The sequence below is a fragment of the Hylobates moloch genome, unplaced genomic scaffold (assembly GCF_009828535.3).
Source record: "Hylobates moloch isolate HMO894 unplaced genomic scaffold, HMol_V3 SCAFFOLD_13, whole genome shotgun sequence".
NCBI classification, from domain to species: domain Eukaryota; kingdom Metazoa; phylum Chordata; class Mammalia; order Primates; family Hylobatidae; genus Hylobates; species Hylobates moloch.
In genome coordinates, this window is record NW_026652288.1 from 42,778,045 (window position 1) to 42,798,851 (window position 20,807).

General features: G+C 39.0%; 1 protein-coding gene and 1 pseudogene across 1 annotated transcript in view; both read left to right on the forward strand.

Annotated features, from left to right (window-relative positions):
- Positions 1-20,807, forward strand: part of TAFA2 (TAFA chemokine like family member 2) — a 578,950-nt gene that overhangs the window by 19,551 nt on the left and 538,592 nt on the right. The gene's annotated exons all lie outside the window — the stretch shown is intronic.
- On the forward strand, positions 4,929-6,060 carry LOC131381027 (Krueppel-like factor 17; annotated as a pseudogene).

Sequence of the window (20,807 nt, forward strand, 5' to 3'; positions counted from 1 at the left end):
TTTTTAGTAGAGACAGGGTTTCACCATGTTGGCCAGGCTGATCTTGAACTCTGGACCTCAGGTGATCCGCCCACCTCGGCCTCCCAGAGTGCTGGGATTACAGGTGTGAGCCATGGAGCCAGGCCCAGTTTTGTTTTTATTATTATCATTATATAACATATTTAGTATATATTTATGTACGATAAGTATATATAATTATGCAACATATATATTTGTTATATAATATATATAACTAGAAACATTTTTTATACTCTTTCTCTGGCCTTTTTGGAGAGTAGATCTTTAGTAATGTTGAGAGAAGCATTGGCTAACTATTCTGGTTATCTTTTCTGCATAACAACCCACTTGAAAGTTAGTGGCTTAAAACAGCAACAATCATTTATTTAACTCGTGAAACTTCAATTTGGAAAGGGCTCAGTGAGGACAGCTCACTTCTGCTTCGTGCAGCATCAGATGGGGTGGTGTATAACTCAATGGTGGGAGATTGGAATCATTTGAAGACTCACTCAGTCACATATCTGATGGTTAATACTGGCTGTTGCATAGGACCTCAGTTGGGGTTCTTGGTCAGATGGATCACTTACACATGGCCTCTACAAGCAGCTGTTTTTCTTTTTCACAACATGGTGGCTAGGTTAAAAGAGAGAGCATCCCAAGAAAACAAGGTAGAAGTGCATATCATTTCTATGATCTGGTCTTGGGAGTCATTTAGCATCACTCCTACCCTACTCTTTTGATTGAACTAGCCACAGTTGTCCACCAAAACTAAAAAGAAGAGCTATTAATTGACGAGAGGAGTGTCACTGTCATTTTGTAATGAGATTTCTATTACAATGTTTTGTGTAAAAGTCTAAAGATGAGGATCAGTGCTTATAATTCAGGGGCCATTAGCATACTAATGGTAGTTAAAATACAGAGATAAGGTGGAATTACTTAGGAAGAATATATCAAGAAAAAGATGTGAACCAAGAATGGACAGCACTTAAGAGGTGGGCTTGTGGTATGAGATTTATTGTGGTGGTCACCTTTAGAAAATATAATCAGCCCATTGTGGATAGAAATGGAATAAACCTAAAGAGCTAAATTTATCTTCACTATAGATTAAACAGTCAGGGAGAAAACTGTGGAGGTAGAAATAACTGAAATTGGGCTGGGCGCGGTGGCTCACGCCTGTAATCCCAGCACTTTGGGAGGCCGAGGTGGGTGGATCACAAGGTCAGGAGATCGAGACCATCCTGGCTAACATGGTGAAACCCCGTCTCTACTAAAAATACAAAAAAAAAAATTAGCCGGGCGAGGTGGCGGGCGCCTGTAGTCCCAGCTACTTGGGAGACTGAGGCAGGAGAATGGTGTGAACCCCGGGGGGCGGAGCCTGCAGTGACCCGAAATCGCGCTACTGCACTCCAGCCTGGGTGACAGCGAGACTCCGTCTCAAAAAAAAGAAATAACTGAAATTGGCACAGAGGGAAAAAAGGGAGTGAAAGGCTGGCTTCTGTGGAAAGAGAAATTCTGTGAAAGGATCTAAAGTCTTCAAAGGGAATTTGGAAAAAGTTTTGTTCTTCTGTTTCACAAAAACCTGCATATTTATAAATGCATCTTGGAATCAGACATTGTTTTCTGGAATTGCAAAGATGGATTATAATTGGCTTAGAGGAAGCTACAGTGGCAGAGCAAGAGTGGTCCAAGGATAATCAGTCACATTTAGGATATATAAAAATATACAGAAAACATACCTACGTATCCGAATACTGTATACTGTAGTTCTGCTGATAACTTGTAAATACAAGTCATTATAGATTAGGTTTAGTTCAACAAATATTTAGTAAGTACTTAGAATATTTCAGACAATGCTAGTTATCAGGGCTAAAAAGATAAATAAAGTATAATTTCTGCTCTAAATCTTGTGGGATGGTCATATTTATAAATTGAATGTTTCAATTAAAATTATCGAGTATTAAGGATTTGGATTGTGGAACCAAAATGTCTAACTCTGGGCAAGTTACTTGTCTCTCTAAGCCTCAGATTCGTCATTTGTAAAATAGGAACATAATAGTTCCTAACTCAGAGAGCTGTTGGGAGAGTTAAATGAGATAATGTAGATAAAATATTTAGTGCAGTGCCTGGCACATGGAAAGTGCTCACAAAAACAAATGGTTATTGTTGAGTGATGTAACCAAAATGTGAAGTGGAAGCAATCTGGCTTCACTCTTCCCCACAGAAAACCAAAAACAAATATCTAGTGCCAAGATTATAACCAGCAGTATCCTAGAATTTAAATTTGGGGCTGAGATGACCCGTAGGACCACAAAGCAGTGAGAAACTCTGAGAAGACAATAAGAGAAATGGGCTTTTCTACCCATCAAGCCCCTCCTTCAATCTGCCGGATGCCATGTGGAAGCCCATTGTTTCCACACTATAAAAATTGACATCAAGGGAGACAGCCAATTTTCCCACCATCCTGGGTTCCCTTGCAGGAAAATCACTCCTGCTTTATTTCATGGGAAGCATTACAAATGCCTATAGGGAGAAAAACTCCTGAGGCCAGCTAGCAACAAAGAAGAGAGGCGGGACTAGAGACTCCAGCTCATGAAACTCTGCTCTTTATCTCAGCCAGAGACGTAAAAGCAGATTGGCTGTTCAGCAACACCAAGATGTAGGATGCACCCTCCATTGGTCTTCTGTGCATGAACTCCTAGCCAACCTTCCCACACAATCAGGATATCCCCTTTGGGACCCTGTAACCCCTAATCTGGGTTGGGAAGTGCTCTGAATGATTTCAAGAGCTGAAGCAAACTGGGGCTTAATGCACCATCTAATGCCAAAAAGGAGGCAGCAATCTAGGATTAAGGCCACTTACAGGCAACTGCAAAGAATCTCTAGGTAAACATATCCTAGAAAGTTGAAAACAAGCCAGATAGCAAAGACTAGAATAAATAATTCTTCAAAGTGAAGCAACAGATGTGTGTTTATAAGAAACAACAACAAACAGGGAATCATGACATCTCCAAATGGACAAAGCAAGAAACCAGGAACCAATTCTAATGACATGGTAATAGTAAGCTCCCAGATCTAGAAATCAAAAAGCAGTTCTAAGGAAACTCAGCAAACTCCAAGATAACACAGCAAAGCAATGTATAAATTTACTAGATAAATTTAACAAAGATATTAAAATAATTTAAAAAACAGAAATCTGGAACAGAGAAATACGTTTGTTAAACTGAAAAATGCACTAGAAGTTCTCAACAGAATGGATAATGTGAAAAAGAATTAGTGAGCTAAAAGATAGGCTATTAGAATATGCACATTCAGAAAAGAAAAAAGAAAAAAAAGGAATACAGAATGCCTGCAAGATATAGAAAATAAACTCAAAAGAGTATAAGAGTCACTGGTGTTCAAGGAAGAGTTGAGAAAGAGCAAGGGGTAGAATGACTATTCAAGAAAATAATAACAAAAAACTTTCCAAACCTAGATAAAGATATTGATATTCAGGTACAGGAAGGTCAGATATCACCAAATAGATTCAACCCAAATAAGACTACCTCAAGGCATGTAATCAACTCTCAAAAGTCAAGAACAAAGATGGGATTCTAAAAGCAGGGAGAAAAAAGAAGCAAATAACAAATAAAGGAGCTCATATTCATCTAACAGCAGATTTCTCAGTGGAAAACAACTTGCCAAGAGGAAGTTGGATGACATTCGGTCAAGGGAAAAAATTTTCCAACAAGAATACTGTACCTAACAAAGCTTTCCTTCAAACATAAAGCAGAGATAAAGTCTTCCCAGACAACCAAAAGCTGAGGAAATTCATCACTGCTAGACCTGTCTTACAAGAAATGCTGAGGGGAATTCCTCAATCTGAAGGAAAAGGATACTAACATGCAAAAAGAAAACATTTGGGCTGGGCGCGGTGGCTCATGCCTCTAATCCCAGCACTTCGGGAGGCTGAGGTGGGCGGATCACGAGGTCAGGAGATTGAAACCATCTTGGCTAACACGGTGAAACCCCGTCTCTACTAAAAATACAAAAAAATTAGCCAGGTGTGGTGGCAGGCACCTGTAGTCCCAGCTACTGGGGAGGCTGAGGCAGGAGAATAGTGTGAACCTGGGAGGTGGAGCTTGCGGTGAGCCGATATTGCACCGTTGCACTCCAGCCTGGGTGACAGAGTGAGACTGGCTCAAAAAAAAAAAAAAAGAAAAAAGAAACCATTTGAAGGCATAAACTCGCTGGTAAATACACACATAAATTCAGAATATTCTAGTACTGTAATTATGGTATACAATCCTTCATATCTCTAGTATGGACTAAAGGACAAATCTATCAAAAATAATAACTGCAGAAATCTGTTAAAAGATAGGAAGTATAAAAAGGTGTAAGTTGAGACAACAAAGTCAGAATGTATGAGTGGAGGAATTAAAGTGTAGAGACTTTTAGGTTTTCCTTCATTTATTTTTTTTTTAATTTTCTTTGCGATAGAAGTTGTCATCTATTTAAAATAACTTGCCATGTCTATAAGACATTTTTTGGAAAGCCTTATGGTAATAACAAAGCAACAATCTATAATAGGCTGGGTGCAGTGCCATGAACCCAAAGTCCCAGCTACCCAGGAGGCTGAGGTGGAAGGATCTCTGGAGCCCAAGAGTCCAGCCTGGACAACACAATGAGACCTCATTTCTAAAAAAGAAAAACAAACAAGCAAACCTTCCTCCAAAAACCTAAAATAGATCCACTAAAAATAAAAAGCAACAAATTTAAACGTATTACCATTAAATGAGAAACTCATTTAACCACTGAGGAAGACAGTAACAAAGGAATAAAGGAAGAAAAGAGTTACAAAACAACCAGGGGCAATGTCCCGATATCCACCTGCAATGCTGTGGTGGGTTGCTCCCTGTCTGTTCAGCAGAGAGTCTAGACACCACCTAGTCTTCATGTACAGCCGACCACAGGCTGAGAAGGAGCAGGAAGCTGGGAAGCTGAGCCAGTGGTAGGCGGCACACCAGGCTGCCTAGGATAAGTAGAACTCAGCACCCATCTTGAACATGACTTATCTTCTGGAAGCTCTGGAGTGCACACCTCTTGGAACCATGGCCTACCAAGCATTCAGCACTTTCCTCACAGAACAGAGATGCTGAGGGCCCCCTTGTTGTCTGTTGAGGCATCAGGGCAGATTGTGGATGAAGGGGGGCCACAGTTCAGTATGCCACTGCCTGAGCATGGCGTGAGCTACTGCCCCTAAGCGACTCTCACTCCTTCCCAGATGATTTACTGTCAGGGAGTGTCTCCCCCTCAGCAAGAGATGATGATTTTCAGTGGGCCCCAGATAATGCCTGTAGGAGAGCTCAGTACTCCAAAGGTGGCCAGGGCCTTCAGGCTGCCAGTCTCAGCTTCCACTGGAATTCCAGTGATGTCTCATATTGGGGACCCTACAATGCCTTACCCTGGCCTCTCAACAGTACCTTCTGATGAAACATTGTTGGCCTCGACCGTGCCTTCCACTGAGGCCCAGGCTATGCTCCCCTCTGTGGCTCAGATGTTGCCCCCACAAGATGCCCATGATCTTGGGATGCCCCCAGCTGAGTCCCAGTCATTGCTGGTTTTAGGATCTCAGGACTGTCTTGTAAGTCAGCCATACTCCCAAGCAGGCCCATTCCTACCAGAGCAGCCCAGACCTGCTCCACAGACAGCAGAGCAGAACTCCAGGCCTCAGGAAAGGACTGGTAGAGGGGGCTCCTCAGAGGCAAGGCCTTACTGCTGCAACTACGAGAACTGCGGAAAAGCGTATACCAAACGCTCTCACCTTGTTAGCCACCAGTGCAAGCACATGGGTGAGAGGCCCTATTTGTGCAACGGGAAAGGTATTTATGGTCTTTCTTCCATTCTAATGAGCTTAGATGACATACGTGGGTACACACCAGACATTGACCATATAAATGTGATCAGTGCAGCCAAGAGTTCATGAGCTCTGACCATCTCAAGCAACACCAGAAGATTTATCAGCCAGGAGCCTCAGACCCACAGGCCAACAATAGACAGCAGGATGGTCCTGTTCCTGGTCCTTAGGTGAATGAAGAAGGAAGAGGATTCCAGGCAGAGAACACTGGACCTGGCAACTTCTCAGAGGAGAGGCAGTCTTCAAGTTCTATATTCATTCAGTAAATGTTTTTTGAGCCTACAATACTAAGAGCACCAAGGCTGTGGGGACCATGGCGAGGAGCATGGAGATAACTAAAGAAAGACTTCTCAAGGAGGTGCCTCAGTCAGATCCAAAGGACTCATGGCGGCTAGCTGCACCTCCCATTGCTTGGACATATACCATTGGACGTGTCTCTATCTTCTGAAAACTATGGCATGGACAGTAAGGATTCAGAGGTGCGTGAAGGCACCCTGCCTCTGCAGAGCAGGAAGATCATAGACAAAATTTCTGAATGTGCCCAGTGCTGCCAAGGAGAGAAGCTGGTCCTCTACAGTCTCAAGTTTATCTGGGCCTCTAGAGAATCTCACAGCCTTGGCTGTGTCTGCGCCAGCTCTCTCACCCCCACCCTGACCCTGTCCTGCTTTGCTGCCTCGGTCTGTGTTACTAGTGGCCCAAGTATACCTGGGATGGACATCCAGGTGCCCTCCATCCAAGCTCCCAAGTGAGGGGAGTGGACATGATTAAAAGAACAGGAGCAGAAGGGACTCATTTTTGACCCATTCACTAGCCCCAGGGATTGAGGTCTTGGGTACTCAAAGTATCTTTCATTTCTACCAGGGCATCAGATCCCTTCCATGAAGCAGGCCATCTCGGGTTCACTGGGCCAGGGCTGGTCTCTGTTCCCCAGCCCACCTGGCTCACACACAGCCTCGTGGGTAGGGTCAGCAGACCAGATTGCTTGTTATGTAAGACGAGAGGTCGGGTTGATGATCTAGCACTTTCACCAAGAAATGGACGTGGAGAGGATCAGAGTGATCAAGGGTGTATGAAGTGCATTCCAATGGTGGGCAAAACAGGCTCCTGCTCTTGTGGAGGTCACAATCTAGTGGAGGAGGGATGTTACTAGAAATGCACGAAGTAGGCTGAACGCAGTGGCTCACACCTGTAATCCTAGCACTTGGGGAGGCTGAGGCAGGCAGATCACTTGAGGTTAGAAGTTAGAGACCAGCCTGGCCAACATGGTGAAACCCTATCTCTACAAAAAGTACAAAAATTAGCCAGGCATGGTGGCACACACCTGTAGTCCCACCTACTCAGGAGGCTGAGGCAGGATAATCACTCGAACGTGGGAGGTGGAGGTTGTAGTGAGCCAAGATGGCACAACTGCACTCCAGCCCATGTGACAGAATGAGGCTGTATCTCCAAAAAAAAAAAAAAAAAAAAAAAAAAAAGAAATGCACAAATTGCTGGGAGGACGAATAGTGAGGACTTGCAATTGGGTAAGGGGGTTAGAAAGGCATTTCTTGGAAGTTGTGGTTTGAAGTCAGATTTAAGGAAAACTAGGAGCTAACAGCCGATAAAAGGAGGTGGGGTGGTGATTGGAGGAGACATAAGTCTTTATCCAGAGATGGCCCTGTGCTAGACAGTGGCTAAGCCTTTCCTAGTATCACCCAAAGTAGGACAGTGAGTGGATAAGACATGTGGACTCAGCTGCATGTGGTGGCTCATGCCTGTAATCTCAGCACTTTGGGAGGCTGAGGCGGGTGGATCACCTGAGATCAGGAGTTCAAGACCAGCCTGGCCAGCATGGTGAAACCCTATCTCTACTAAAAATACAAAAATTAGCCGGGAATGATGGTGGGTGCCTGTAATCCCAGCTACTCGGGAGGCTGAGATGGGAAAATTGCTTGAACCTGGGAGACAGGTTGCAGTGAGCTGAGATTGTGCCACTGTACTCCAGCCTGGATAACTGAGCGAGACTCCATCTCAGAACAAACAAAGACATGTGGACTCTCTAGTAGATTTTGAATCCTGCCTCTGCCATTTCCTGGCTATGAGATGTCTTGGGAAATTTACTTGTCACTCTTGCTTCTGATAGTAAAGGGGATGGTGAGATAGATTCAGGATGGAGAGATAAGGCTGAAAGTGTTTTCTTTGGCTGCAATGTGGAGATTAGATTAGAGTGAGGGTGTAAGGAAGAGAAAGGGACATATAAGTATTTCAGGAGACAGTCAAGGTGGCTTTGGCTAGGGTGTGAGAATGGTGGTAAGGAGATGTAGGAAAGTGACAGTTAACTGGATTTTTGGTAGGTGAGGGAGAGGTCAAGGGTGACTTCCAGGTTTCTGGCTTGTGTTATAAGTAACACAGAAGAAGAATGATGAACTTCATTTATTTTCCATTTATTGGGATATCTATCACACCTGCAAGAAATATTTTGTATATATCCAATTTAATAATAAATGCACTCACATTGGGAAGGTCAAAGAAAAAAAGAAAAAAGAAAACTAATAAAAATACTTATTTGCCCCTAAGATCAGGCCTGTAATCTTTGGGATGCCAAGGTGGAGGATAACTTGAGGCCAGGAGTTTGAGACCAGCAAGACCTTGTCTCTATAAAAAAGTAAAATTAAAAGAAAAAGAAGGAAAAATAATTTACTAATACATTTAAAGCTTTGAGTTCCCCAGCCTTCTCTGCAGAGGTAACCACTATACTGAATTTTGATGAATCTTGCCTTAGCTATTTATTGTTTTTACCACATAACGTATCTGTTCTTAAATATAGTGATTGGTTTTGTTTGGTTTTAAACTTAAATTTATTCTGTTTGTGATTCATTGAACTTTTTCAATCTAAATCTTTATAGTCTTAATAAAATTTGGAAAATTTTATTAAAAAAACAAAAAACATGTAACAAAATGGCAGTAGTAAGTCTTTACCTATCAATAATAACACTTAATGTAAATGGACTCAATTCTCTGATTAAAAGACAGTGGCTGAATGGATAGAAATCAAAACGTAACTATATGCTGCCTACATGAAACTCACTTTACCAAAAAGACGTAGAAAGTGAAGAAATGGAAAAAGATATTTCACACAAATGGAAAACCAAAAAGAGTACAAGTAGCTATATTTATATCAGATAAAAGAAACTTCAAGTTAAAGACTGTAAAAAGAGACAAGTTCATTATATAATGATAAAGAGGCCAAGAGTATATAATAATTGTGAATCTATATGCACCCAACATTGGAGCAAACAATATAAAGCAAACATTATAGAATATATAAAGCAAATATATAAATATATAAAGCAAATATATAAAGCAAGCATTAATAGATATAAAGAGAGAGATGGACTGCAATACAGTAATAGTAGGGGACTTCAACACCCAACTCTTAGTAATAGATCATCTAGACCAAAAATAAATACAGAAACATCAGAGTTAAACCATATTCTAGATCAAATGGACATAAATGACATTTACAGATAATTTTATCCAACTGTTGCAGAATACGCATTTTTCTCATTGGCATATTAAACATTGTCGGCTGGGTGTGGTAGCTCATGCCTATAATCCCAGCACTTTGGGAGGCCAAGGAAGGAGGATCACTTGAGCCCAGGAATTCAAGACCAGCTAGTGTAACATAGTGATACCTCATCTCTACAAAACATAAAAAATTAGTCAGACATAGTGGTACACACTGTGGTCTCTGTTAGTTGAGAGGCTGAGGCAAGAAGATGATGTGAGCCCTAGAGGTTGAAGTTACACTAAGTGATGATTGTGTCACTGCACTCCAGCCTGGGTGACAGAGTGAGACCCTGTATCAAAAACAAACAAACAAACAAAAACCAAAACCAAAACCCCAAAACATTCTTTAGAATAGACCTTAGGTTAGGCCACAAAACAAGTCTCAACAAATTCAAAAAAGTCTAAATCATATCAAATATCTTTTCAGACCACAATGGAATAAAACTAGAAGTTAATAACAAGAGGAACTTTGAAAACCGTAGAAATCATGGAAATAAAACAACATCCTCCTGAATGATCAAGGGGTTGATGAAGAAATTAGAGAGAAAATTTAAAAATTTCTTGAAACATGAAAATGAAAACACAACATCCCCAATTCTATGGGATCTAGTAAAAGCAGTACTAAGAGGAAAGTTTCTGGCAATAAATGCTTACATCAAAAACATAGAAAGATTTCAGATAACCAACCTAATGATGCACCACAAGGATCACAAGAAAAGCAAGAATATGCCAAACTAAAAATTAGTAGAATGAAAGAAATAACAAAGATCAGAGAAGAAATAAACACAATTGATACCAAGAAAAAGATCAATTAAAAGTTAGTTTTTTAAAAAAGATAAACAAAACCAACATAACCTTAGCTAGACTAAGAAAAAAAAGAAGACCCAAATAAAATCAGAAATGGAAAGGGGAACATAACCACATAGCCACAGAAATGCAAAGGATCATTAAAGACTGTTACGAACACCTATATGCCAACAGATTGGAAAACTTGAAGGAATGGAAAAATTTCTGGACACATATAACCTACTAACATTGAACCATGAAGAAATAGAAAACCAGAACTTGCCAGTAATGAATAATGAAATCAAAGCAATAATTTAAAAGTCTCCCAACAACAACAACAACAACAACAACAAAAACCCAGGACACAATGACTTCACTTCTAAATTGTACCAAACATTTAAAAAAGAACTAATACAATATTACTTAAACTATTCCAAAAAATTGAAGAGGAAGGATTATTTCCAAATTAATTCTACAAAGCTTGAATTACCTTGACATTAAAACTGGACAAAGACACAATTAAAAAAAAAAAAAAAAAGAAAACACAAGCAAGTGTCCCTGATGGACATAGATATAGAAATCCTGAACAAAATACTAGCAACTAAATACAATAACACATTAAAAAGAAAATTGATAATGATTAGATGGGAATCCCAGGAATACAAGAATGGTTCAACATACGGAAATCAATAAAAATATACATTACATTAACAGAATCAAGAACAAAAACCATATGATCATTTCATTAGATGATGAAAAAGTGTTTGACAATATTCAACATCCCTTTATGATAAAAACCCTCAACAAACTGGTTATAAAAAAAACATACCTCAAAACCATAAAGGCCACATATGACAAACCAACAGCTAGCATTATAGTGAATGGGGAAAAATTGAAAGCCATTCTTTTTAGATCTGGAAAAAGACAAAAAGGCCTACTTTCACCTCTTTTATTCAACATAGTATTAGCACTGAAAGTCCTAACAGGAGCAATTAGGCAAGAAAAAGAAATTAAAGGCATCCAAACGGGAAAGGAAAAAGTCAAATTATCCTTGTTTGCAGATGACATAATAGTATATTTAGAAAAACCTAGACACCACCAAGAATTGTTAGAACTGATAAATGAATTTAGTGAAGTTGCAGGATGCAAAATCAACATATAAAAACCAGTAGAATTTATATATGCCAACAGCCAACTGAAAAACAAAAAAGAATAATTCCATTTATAATAGCTATGAAAATATATAATACATAGGAGTAAATGTAACCAGAGAAGTGAAAGTTCTCTACAAGGAAAATTGTTAAGACACTCATGAAAGAAGTTGAAGAGGGCATATAAATATAGAAGATATTCCATGCTCATTAATTAAAAGAGTTAATATCATTAAAATGTCAATGCTACCCAAAGTTTTCTACAGATTCAATGCAATTCCTATTAAAATACCGATGACATTCTTCACAGAAAAAATTCTAAAATTTGTATGGTAGCACAAATGATCCTGAATAACCAAAAAAATCCTGAGCTTAAAAAATAAAGTAGGAGATATCACACTACCTGAGTTCAAAATATACTATAATCAGAGAGTTGCAAATCAAAACTACAGTGAGATACTATCTTATACTAGCCAGAATGGCTATTATAAAAAAGTCAAAAAATAACAGATATTGGTGAGGTTGCAGAGAAAAGGGAATGCTTATGCACTGTTGGTGGGAAAGCAAATTAGCCTCTGTGGAAAGCAGTTTGGAGATTTCTCAAAGAACTGGAAATCGAAATACCATTTGATCCAGCAATTCCATTACCAGGTATATGCCCACAGGAAAATAAGTCATTCTACCAAAAAGACACCTGCACTCATATATTTATCACAGCACTATTCACAATAGCAAAGACATGAAATCAACCCAAGCCAAAGCGAAATACTGCATGTTCTCACTTATCAGTGGGAGCTAAACATTCAGTACACATGAACACATAGATGGGAACAATAAACATGAAGGATTCCAAGTGTGGGGAGGGAGGAAGAGGGAAAGGGTTGAAAAACTACCTATCAGGTGCTAAGTTTACTACTTGGCCAATGATAAAAAAATTAAAAATTAAAAAAATTATTTCAGAGATTAGTGTGTGTGTATGTACACATGTGCATATATACATGTGTATGTGTATATACAAAGTAAATATACTACAAAGCCATAGTAACCAAAACAACATGGCACTCACATAAAAACACATACATAGACCAGTGGAACAGAAGAGAGAATCAAGAAATAAATACACACATTTACAGCTAACTAATTTTTGGAAAAGGCACCAAGAATGTACATTGGGGAAAGGGCAGTCTCTTCAATAAATTGATGCTGAGAAAACTACAAACCATAAGCAGAATGGAGCTTGAGCCCTATCACTCACCATATACACAAATAAAATAAAAATGGATTAAATACTTAATTCTAGGATTGAGACTATGAGAAGAAAACTTTGGGAAACAGTTCAGGACATTGGTCTGGGCAAAGACATTTTGGATAAGACCTCAAAAGCACAGGCAACAAAAGCACAAATAGACAAATGTTATTATATCAAGCTAAAATCTTCTACACAGGAAAGGAAATAATCCACAAAGAGAAAAGACAACCTACAGAATGGGAGGAAATATTGCTCGGTATCTATCCAACAAGGAAGTAATAAGCAGAATGCATGAGAAACTCAGCTCAATAGCAAGAAAACAAATAATTTACTTTAAAATGGGCAAAAGATCTGCAGAGCTATTTCTCAAAAAAAGACAAATACCCATCTGCCAGAGAGTTTGTTGCCCCTACTTGTCCCATCAGCCAGACACTTTAGTGTAGTGCATATGTAATTGTACACAGTAGGACTGCATACTTAACTCCGACCAAGAAGTTCAGAGCAGGCATTAACGACTTCTGTCTTGAGAGATGAATAAGGCTTAGCCAAGAAGAAATGTAAAGAGTGTAAGAGAGGTTAGAGGGAAGAAATAATGTGATCTGAGGAAGAAACTACCAGAAATTCTACACCACCAGAACACAAAGTGCAAGGTATGGAATAATGAGAAATAAAGTGAGGATAAGGAAAGGGGAATGGATTATGAAGTCCTTGTGTCATGATACATAGTCTAGGCTTCAGGCTGAAGGAAGTGGGGATTCACTGATGGATTTTAAGCAGGGTGTTCACATATTCAAATCTGGGTTTCAGATAGACTACCAAGGCTTTCGTGACCTTGATGAGAGCAAGGCTATACACAGGAGGAGAAGTGGTTTAGCTGTTGCAATATGCCAGGCCAAAAAATGGGCCTGAACTAAAGCAGCAGTAGCAGGGTTACAGAGGACGGGCCAGATTTGAGAAATGCTTAGGAGGGAAAACTGGCACCATTTGATTGTGAGTGAAAAGTAACGAAGAATAAATTACTAAAGATGACTTCCGTATTTTTGCCTTGGGTAACTTGGTGAATAGTAGAGTCATTAATTGATTTTGGAAATATGAGAGGAAGAATGTGTTTGGAGGATGGAAAGTGGGGTAAACTTTCTCTTAGATATTCAGGGTTTGAAGGGCTTGAGTTACACACAGGTTTAAAAGCCTCAAGATAGGTATCAGTATGAAAGATTTGGAGGAGATTAACCTACTGATGGTAGTTAAGGCCCAGAGAGTGGAATGAGATTGCTTAAAAGAGTAATTAAGGCTGGGTGCAGTGGCTCACGCCTGTAATCCCAGCACTTTGGGAGGCCGAGGAGGGCAGATCACGAGGTCAGGAGATTGAGACCATCCTGGCTAACACAGTGAAACTCTGTCTCTACTAAAAATACAAAAACAAGATTAGCCGGGCGTGGTGGCGGGCGCCTGTAGTCCCAGCTACTCAGGAGGCAGAGGCGGGAGAATGGCGTGAACCCAGGAGGTAGAGCTTGCAGTGAGCGGAGATCGCACCACTGCGCTCCAGCCTGGGCAACAGAGCGAGACTCCGTCTCAAAAAAAAGTAATCAAGAGAAAGATATAGACCAAGACTGGAGTCCTAAAACACAACAGCATTTAAGCAAAGGTATTTACTGGAGAAAGTAAAGAGAGCATACCACTATGAACATCTTAGAAAGAGCCAACAAACAAAACTTCTTGAAGGCGATGGGTATAACTTGAGGGGCAAAACCTAAACACTTTGAGGATGGAGTGCATGTTATTTGAGACCATCTGTAGTGTAAGTTTCTAGATGTGGGAGTGCTGCCTCAAAATGCACATACTTTGGAAATTTTTATAAATATTGCCAAATTGTCCTCCACAGATTTTAAACCCATTTATACACCAATCAGCAATGTATAAAACTGCCTGTTTCTCTGTGCTTTTGCCAAGAATGTGTTATTAAACTTTCTGATCCTTGTCAAACTTACATGTAAAAAATTGATATTTTGGGGTATCTTTAAACATATTTCTTTTCTTGTGAGAAAGTTCGTGTATCTATTCATATGACTAAGAGTCACTTATATGTCCTTTTCTATAAAATGTCTCCTTTGGTGTTTCTCTGTTTTCCATTTTTTCTCTTTAATATTGATTTAGAGGAATCTTTACTATATAAGGAAAATTAAGCATCTATTTGTATGTTGCAATAGCTTTCTCCAGTTTTTAACTTTGGTGGGTTTTTTCATGTATTTAAAAAATTAATTTGTAGTAAAATTAATCAGTGCCTTCTTTTACGGCTTTTCAGTTTGGAAGCACACTTGGAAAGGCTTTTCTCATTTCAAGATCATAACAGTTTTTCTCACATGATTTCTTCTAGCTTCTTTATGATTTATTTACATTTGAGTCTGATCAGTCTGGAATTTTTATTGTTATAAGGTGGAAAGTGTGTATCCAATTTCATTATTTCCCGGAGGGATAATTGTTGTCCCAACACCATTTGCTAAAGTAATCATTCTCTACTGACTTGAAGCAACTAAATTCTCATTATATTTGATCAATTTCTGGACATTCTAGTTCATTTCTTCCAGCTGTTTGTCTAATACTGTGCTAGTACCACATTGTCTTAATGAAGTAATTGATTAAACTAAGCCTGCCACCACCCCCGCCAACTTTTTTTTTTTTAATTATTTTTATGAGATGGAGTCTCACTCTGTTGTCCAGGCTGGAGCACAGTGGTGTGATCTCAGCTCACTGTAACCACCACCTGCTGGGTTCAAGCGATTCTCCTGCCTCTGCCTCCCGAGTAGCTGGGATTACAGGCGTGTGGAGCTAAGCCCTTTTTAGTGCTCTTCTTTTTCAGAAATGTATTGCCTATTACTTATTTTTTTAATTTTAATTTTAAAAATCTGCTAAAATGTAAATAACATAAAATTTACTATTTTATCAACGTTTAAGTATACAGTTGAGTGGCATTAAGTACACTCATTATTGTGCAACCACTGTTACCATCAATTCCTGTTACCAGGACTTTGTTCATCTTCCCAAACTGAAAGTCTGTACCCATTAAACAATAACTGCCCATCCCTCCCTTTCCCCAGCCTCTGGCAACCATTTTATTTTTTGTGTCTATGAATTTTAATACTCCAGTGCTATGGTCTAAATGTTTGTGTCACCCCAAATTCATATGTTAAGTTTTAATGCTCAATGTGATGGTATTAGGGGGTGAGGCATTTGGGAGGTATAATTACCTCCCGAATGAGAGTGAAGCCCTCATGAATAAGATTAGTGCCCCTATAAAGAGACCTCAGAGAGCTCCCTGGCCCCTTCCATCATTTAAGGACACAGTGAGAAGACAGCCACCTATGAAGCAGAAAGTGGGCCCTCACCAGACTCAGAACTTACTGGCACCATGATCTTGGATTTCTCAGCCTCCAGAACCGTAAGAAATAAATTTCTATTATTGATAAGCCACTCAGATTATGGTATTTTGCTGTGGCAGCCTAAATACACCAAGACATCTAACATGGTACTTCATATAGGTGGAATCATACAAATGCTTATGCTTATGAAGCATTTGTGTGGACTTCACATAATGTCCTAAAACCTCCTCTGTGTTTTAGCACGTGTCAGAATTTCCTTCCTTTTTAAGGCTGAATAATATTCCTGTGTGTGTGTGTGTGTGTGCACATATAAAACACATTTTGTTTATTCATCCATTGATGGATACCTGAGTTGCTTCCACTATTTGGCTATTGTGAATAATATGATTATAGGTGTAAAAATATCTATTCAAGTCCCTCCTTTCAATGATTTTGGATATATACTCAGAAGTAGAATTGCTGGATCATATGGTAATTATACGTTTCTTTTATTTTTTTGAGGACCCAGTATACTAATTTCCAAAGCAATCGTACTATCTTACGTTTCCTTTACACTATGTTGGTAGTGTTTTTTGATGCACAAAATTTAAAAACTTGATAAAGTCCAACTTATCTATTTTTTATTGTTTCCTGTGCTTTTGGTGACATATCCAAGAAATCATTGCCAAATCCAATATCATGAAATGTTTCCCTTTTTTTCCACTACAAATTTTGTAGTTTTAGCTCTTACATTTAGGTCTTAATCACAAATTTTGTAGTTTTAGCACTTACATTTAGGTCTTAATCTATTTTTGAGTTGATTTTTGTATGTGGTGTGGGGTAAAGATCCAACTTCATTTTTTTTGCATATTTGTATCCAGTTTTTTTAGCATCATTTATTGAAAGGACTGTCCTATCTGAATTGAATGGTCTTGGCACTGTTGTCAAAAATCACTTGATTTGGGAGGCCGAGGTGAGGGGATTGCTTGAGCCCAGGAGTTTTAGGCCAGCCTAGACAACATACGGAGACCTCATCTCCACACACACAAAATATTAGCCAGGGATGGTTGGCGCATGCTTGTGGTCCCAGCTTCTTGAGAGGCTGAGGTGGGAGGATCATCTGAGCCCAAGAAGTAGAGGCTTCAGTGAGCTGAGCCATGATCATGCCACTGCACCATTCCAGCCTGGGTGACAAAGTGAGACCCTGTCTCAAAATAAATCATTTGATCATATATTACTTATTTTTTTGTGTATCAAACTTAGAATCAGCTTGCCTAATTAAAAAGATTGCATTAAATTTATAGATAATTTAAGCAAACTTTATATCTTAATACAGCTGAGTCTTTTTAATCAAGAACATGATTTGCTGCTTCATTTGTCTTCTTTTTTGTCCTTTAATATTTTAAAATTGTCTTTATATAGATGTTGCTTACATTTTGTTTAGTATATTCTCAGGTGTTTTATCTTTTTAAAAATTGTTATAAGATCTTTTCTTAGTATCTTTTAACTGGTTGCTGTGTGTATACATGAAGACATTGCATTTCTTTGTTTTCAGTTCATGGAGCAAAAATAATATCCTTGAGGCTGGGCAGTGGCTCATGCCTGTAATCCCAGCACTTTGTGAGGCCCGGGTGGGCAGATCACGAGGTCAGGAGATCAAGACCATCCTGGCTAACATGGTGAAACCCCATCTCTACTAAAAATACAAAAAAAAAAAAAAAAAAAAATTAGCTGAGCGTGGTGGCGGGCACCTGTAGTCCCAGCTACTCGTGAGACTGAGGCAGGAGAATGGCAGAGGCGGAGCTTGCAGTGAGCCAAGATCGCACCACGGCACTCCAGCCTGGGCGACAGAGCAAGCTTCGTCTCAAAATAATAATAGTAATAATAATAATAATAATAAATAATATCCTTGAATATTTATGTTGATTTCATGGTAAAATGTGTGGGCCACCATTTTCACTTATACTTCAGCAATATTTTTTGAAGAAAGTTTTAAAAAAGTCTATCATTAAGCTCTCCCTATTAATGTTCTCTGGTGGTTTCTTTGATTAGATCCTGCACTGGTTCTTTCTTGATTACTCATTTTGAGGGAGGTAAGTTTTTCCTGGACAAGGTACATGTAGGTGGCTTATACTGGGACTGAGCCAGGGCTGTGTTGAAGTGAGGTGAAATTTCCCTATGACCCCAGATGTGTGCGTGTTTATGTTTATTATACCTTTGCTTCTCTGTAGGCATATAGGCACAGGTAGGCATCTGTGTGGGTTCTTACAATGCAGTGTCTCTCTTTACCCCCCATCACAGAAACAGACCGACTTCCTAAAATAAACATTGCTTATTGTAATCTTACTTTTTTTCAGGTCCCCTCCCATCTTCTTGGACTCTTTGCTTTACATGGTTTAGAAATCTCTACTCTGGCAATTTCTTTTCTGCAACTTACTGATTTCTAAGAGTTTGAATACTAGCACTTTGTAGTTGCGTGTTAAAAATATATTCTCCCCTCTCTTTAAGCTTTCTCTTATCATCCTTTTATGTTGTTATTTGGTGAACATAAATTCTTTACCTTAATGTATTAGATTTTTTCAATCTTAACTTGATGGTCAGAGCTTTTTGCATCTTATTTAAAAGCGATTTCCTTCTCTAGGGTCATAAAAATATCCTCCAATTCTATTTTCTAAAATCTTTATCATTTTCATCTTTATATTTACTTCTCTGATCCTCCTGGAATTGATTCTCACGAATAGTGTGAGGTTAGGGTCCAATTTTATTTTTCCCAATTATCCCACACCCATTTGCTAAAAACTACCAATCTTTTGTGCCACTGCTGTCGTATATTAAGTATTCGTATATGAATAGATCTTTCTGAGTTATCTATCCTGAGCCATTGATCTATTTGTTTTTCCCTGAACTAATAGCACATTGTCTTAGTTATCATAGACCACTAATAAGTCTTAGTATCTGTTACCAACCTAGATGCCTACTAAATCAGTTGGTTGGTCTAATATTTTCAATATTCTTGAACAATGTATATCAAAGAATACAAAAATGACATGTACATCTAGCTACTTGGAGATGAGTATTTTGTTGAATATTTTTGTTACTTTTCTTTCAAACTTCCTTCCTTCCTTCCTTCCCCCTCCCCTCCCCTCCCCTCCCTTTCCCTTCCTTTCCCTTCCCTTCCCTTGTGTTTTTTTGTTGTTTTTTTTTTGATACGGAGTCTCGCTCTGTCGCCCAGGCTGGAGTGCAGTGGCACGAACTTGGCTCACTGCAAGCTCCGCCTCCTGGGTTCACTCCATTCCCCTGCCTCAGCCTCCCTAGCTGGGACTGCAGGCGCCCGCCACCATGCCCGGCTAATTTTTTCTATTTTTTAGTAGCGACTGGGTTTCACCGTGTTAGCCAGGATGGTCTCGATCTCCTGACCTCGTGATCTGCCCGCCTTGGCCTCCCAAAGTGCTGGGATTACAGGCTTGATCCACCGCGCCCGGCCCCCTTCGCTTCTTTCTTTCCACTCTTCCTTCCTTTGTTATTTTCTTTCTCTCTAAATAGACTATTTTTTTTTTAGCAGTTTTAATTAATAGCAAGGTTGAGTGGAAAGTACAGAGAGATCCCATATGCCACTGTCTACACACACGCATAGTCTCCCCCACTATCAACATCTCCCACCGGAGTGGTACATTTGTTACAATCAATGAACTTACATTGATGCATCATTATCACTCAATGTCCACAGTTATTATTAGGATCCACCCTTGATGTTATATATTTTGTGGGTTTTGACAAATATATAATGACATGCATCCACAATTGATTTTGTAAGAAACTGCAAAACTGTCTCCCAAAATGGCTGTACTATTTTGCATTACTACCAGCAGTGAGTGACAGTTCCTGTTACTCTATATCCTCACCAGGATTTGGGGTTGTAATGTTTTGATTTTGACCATTCTTACAGGAGTGTAGTGGTATCTCATTATTGTTTTAGATATTTAAAGAATTTTTTTTATCTTGGTTCTTATATTTTATTTCTCATTTTATTAATTTGTAGTTTTTTCCTTTTTAGTAAGTGGGTTTAATTTTGTAATTTTTTTCAAAGTAATGATTAGTTTTTAAAATGATTTTTCCTTTGAGTTTATTGTTTCCATTTCTGTCATTTGACTTTTACTTTGTTCTAGTTCTGACTTCATTAGGTTTTTTTTATTTGGTGGCTTGTTTCTGCCTCTAGTGAGGTTTTGCCTTTATTAAATAAAACAATTGCATCTGAGCAGTTGTTTTATTTTTGGTAACATTTCAATAATTTAGTTGTTTAAAAATGCTCCATAACTTTCTTCTAGATTTTTCCACTTCCCAAAATGTACTAGGTATTTTCAGTTTTCATCTTATATTCTCTTTGATCTGCTGATCACTGGGTTTAAAAATAATTCATATCTACAGCTTAGCTTGTTGAGTATTTTCTGCAAAAGAATGAGATTTTGTGTTGTGTTTTAAAGGTAACGTGTTAGAATCATTTCTTTACTTTAACAACCTATTCAAAGAGGAAGACTTGCAGATATAGTTATAACTTCACAGAAGGAGGCACAGTGTTCATGTACTGGGTGAGTGATTTATATTAAAAGCAGTTAGGTTATATAGTCAGTGATTTAATTGTAAATTTGGTCAGCAAATTCAACCCCTTATGACAAATAGTGCTTACAACTTTAAGTGAACAAACTTTTCTTTAGAAAATAAGTTTCTTTTGGCCGGGCGCGGTGGCTCACGCTTGTAATCCCAGCACTTTGGGAGGCCGAGGCGGGCGGATCGCGAGCTCAGGAGATCGAGACCACGGTGAAACCCCG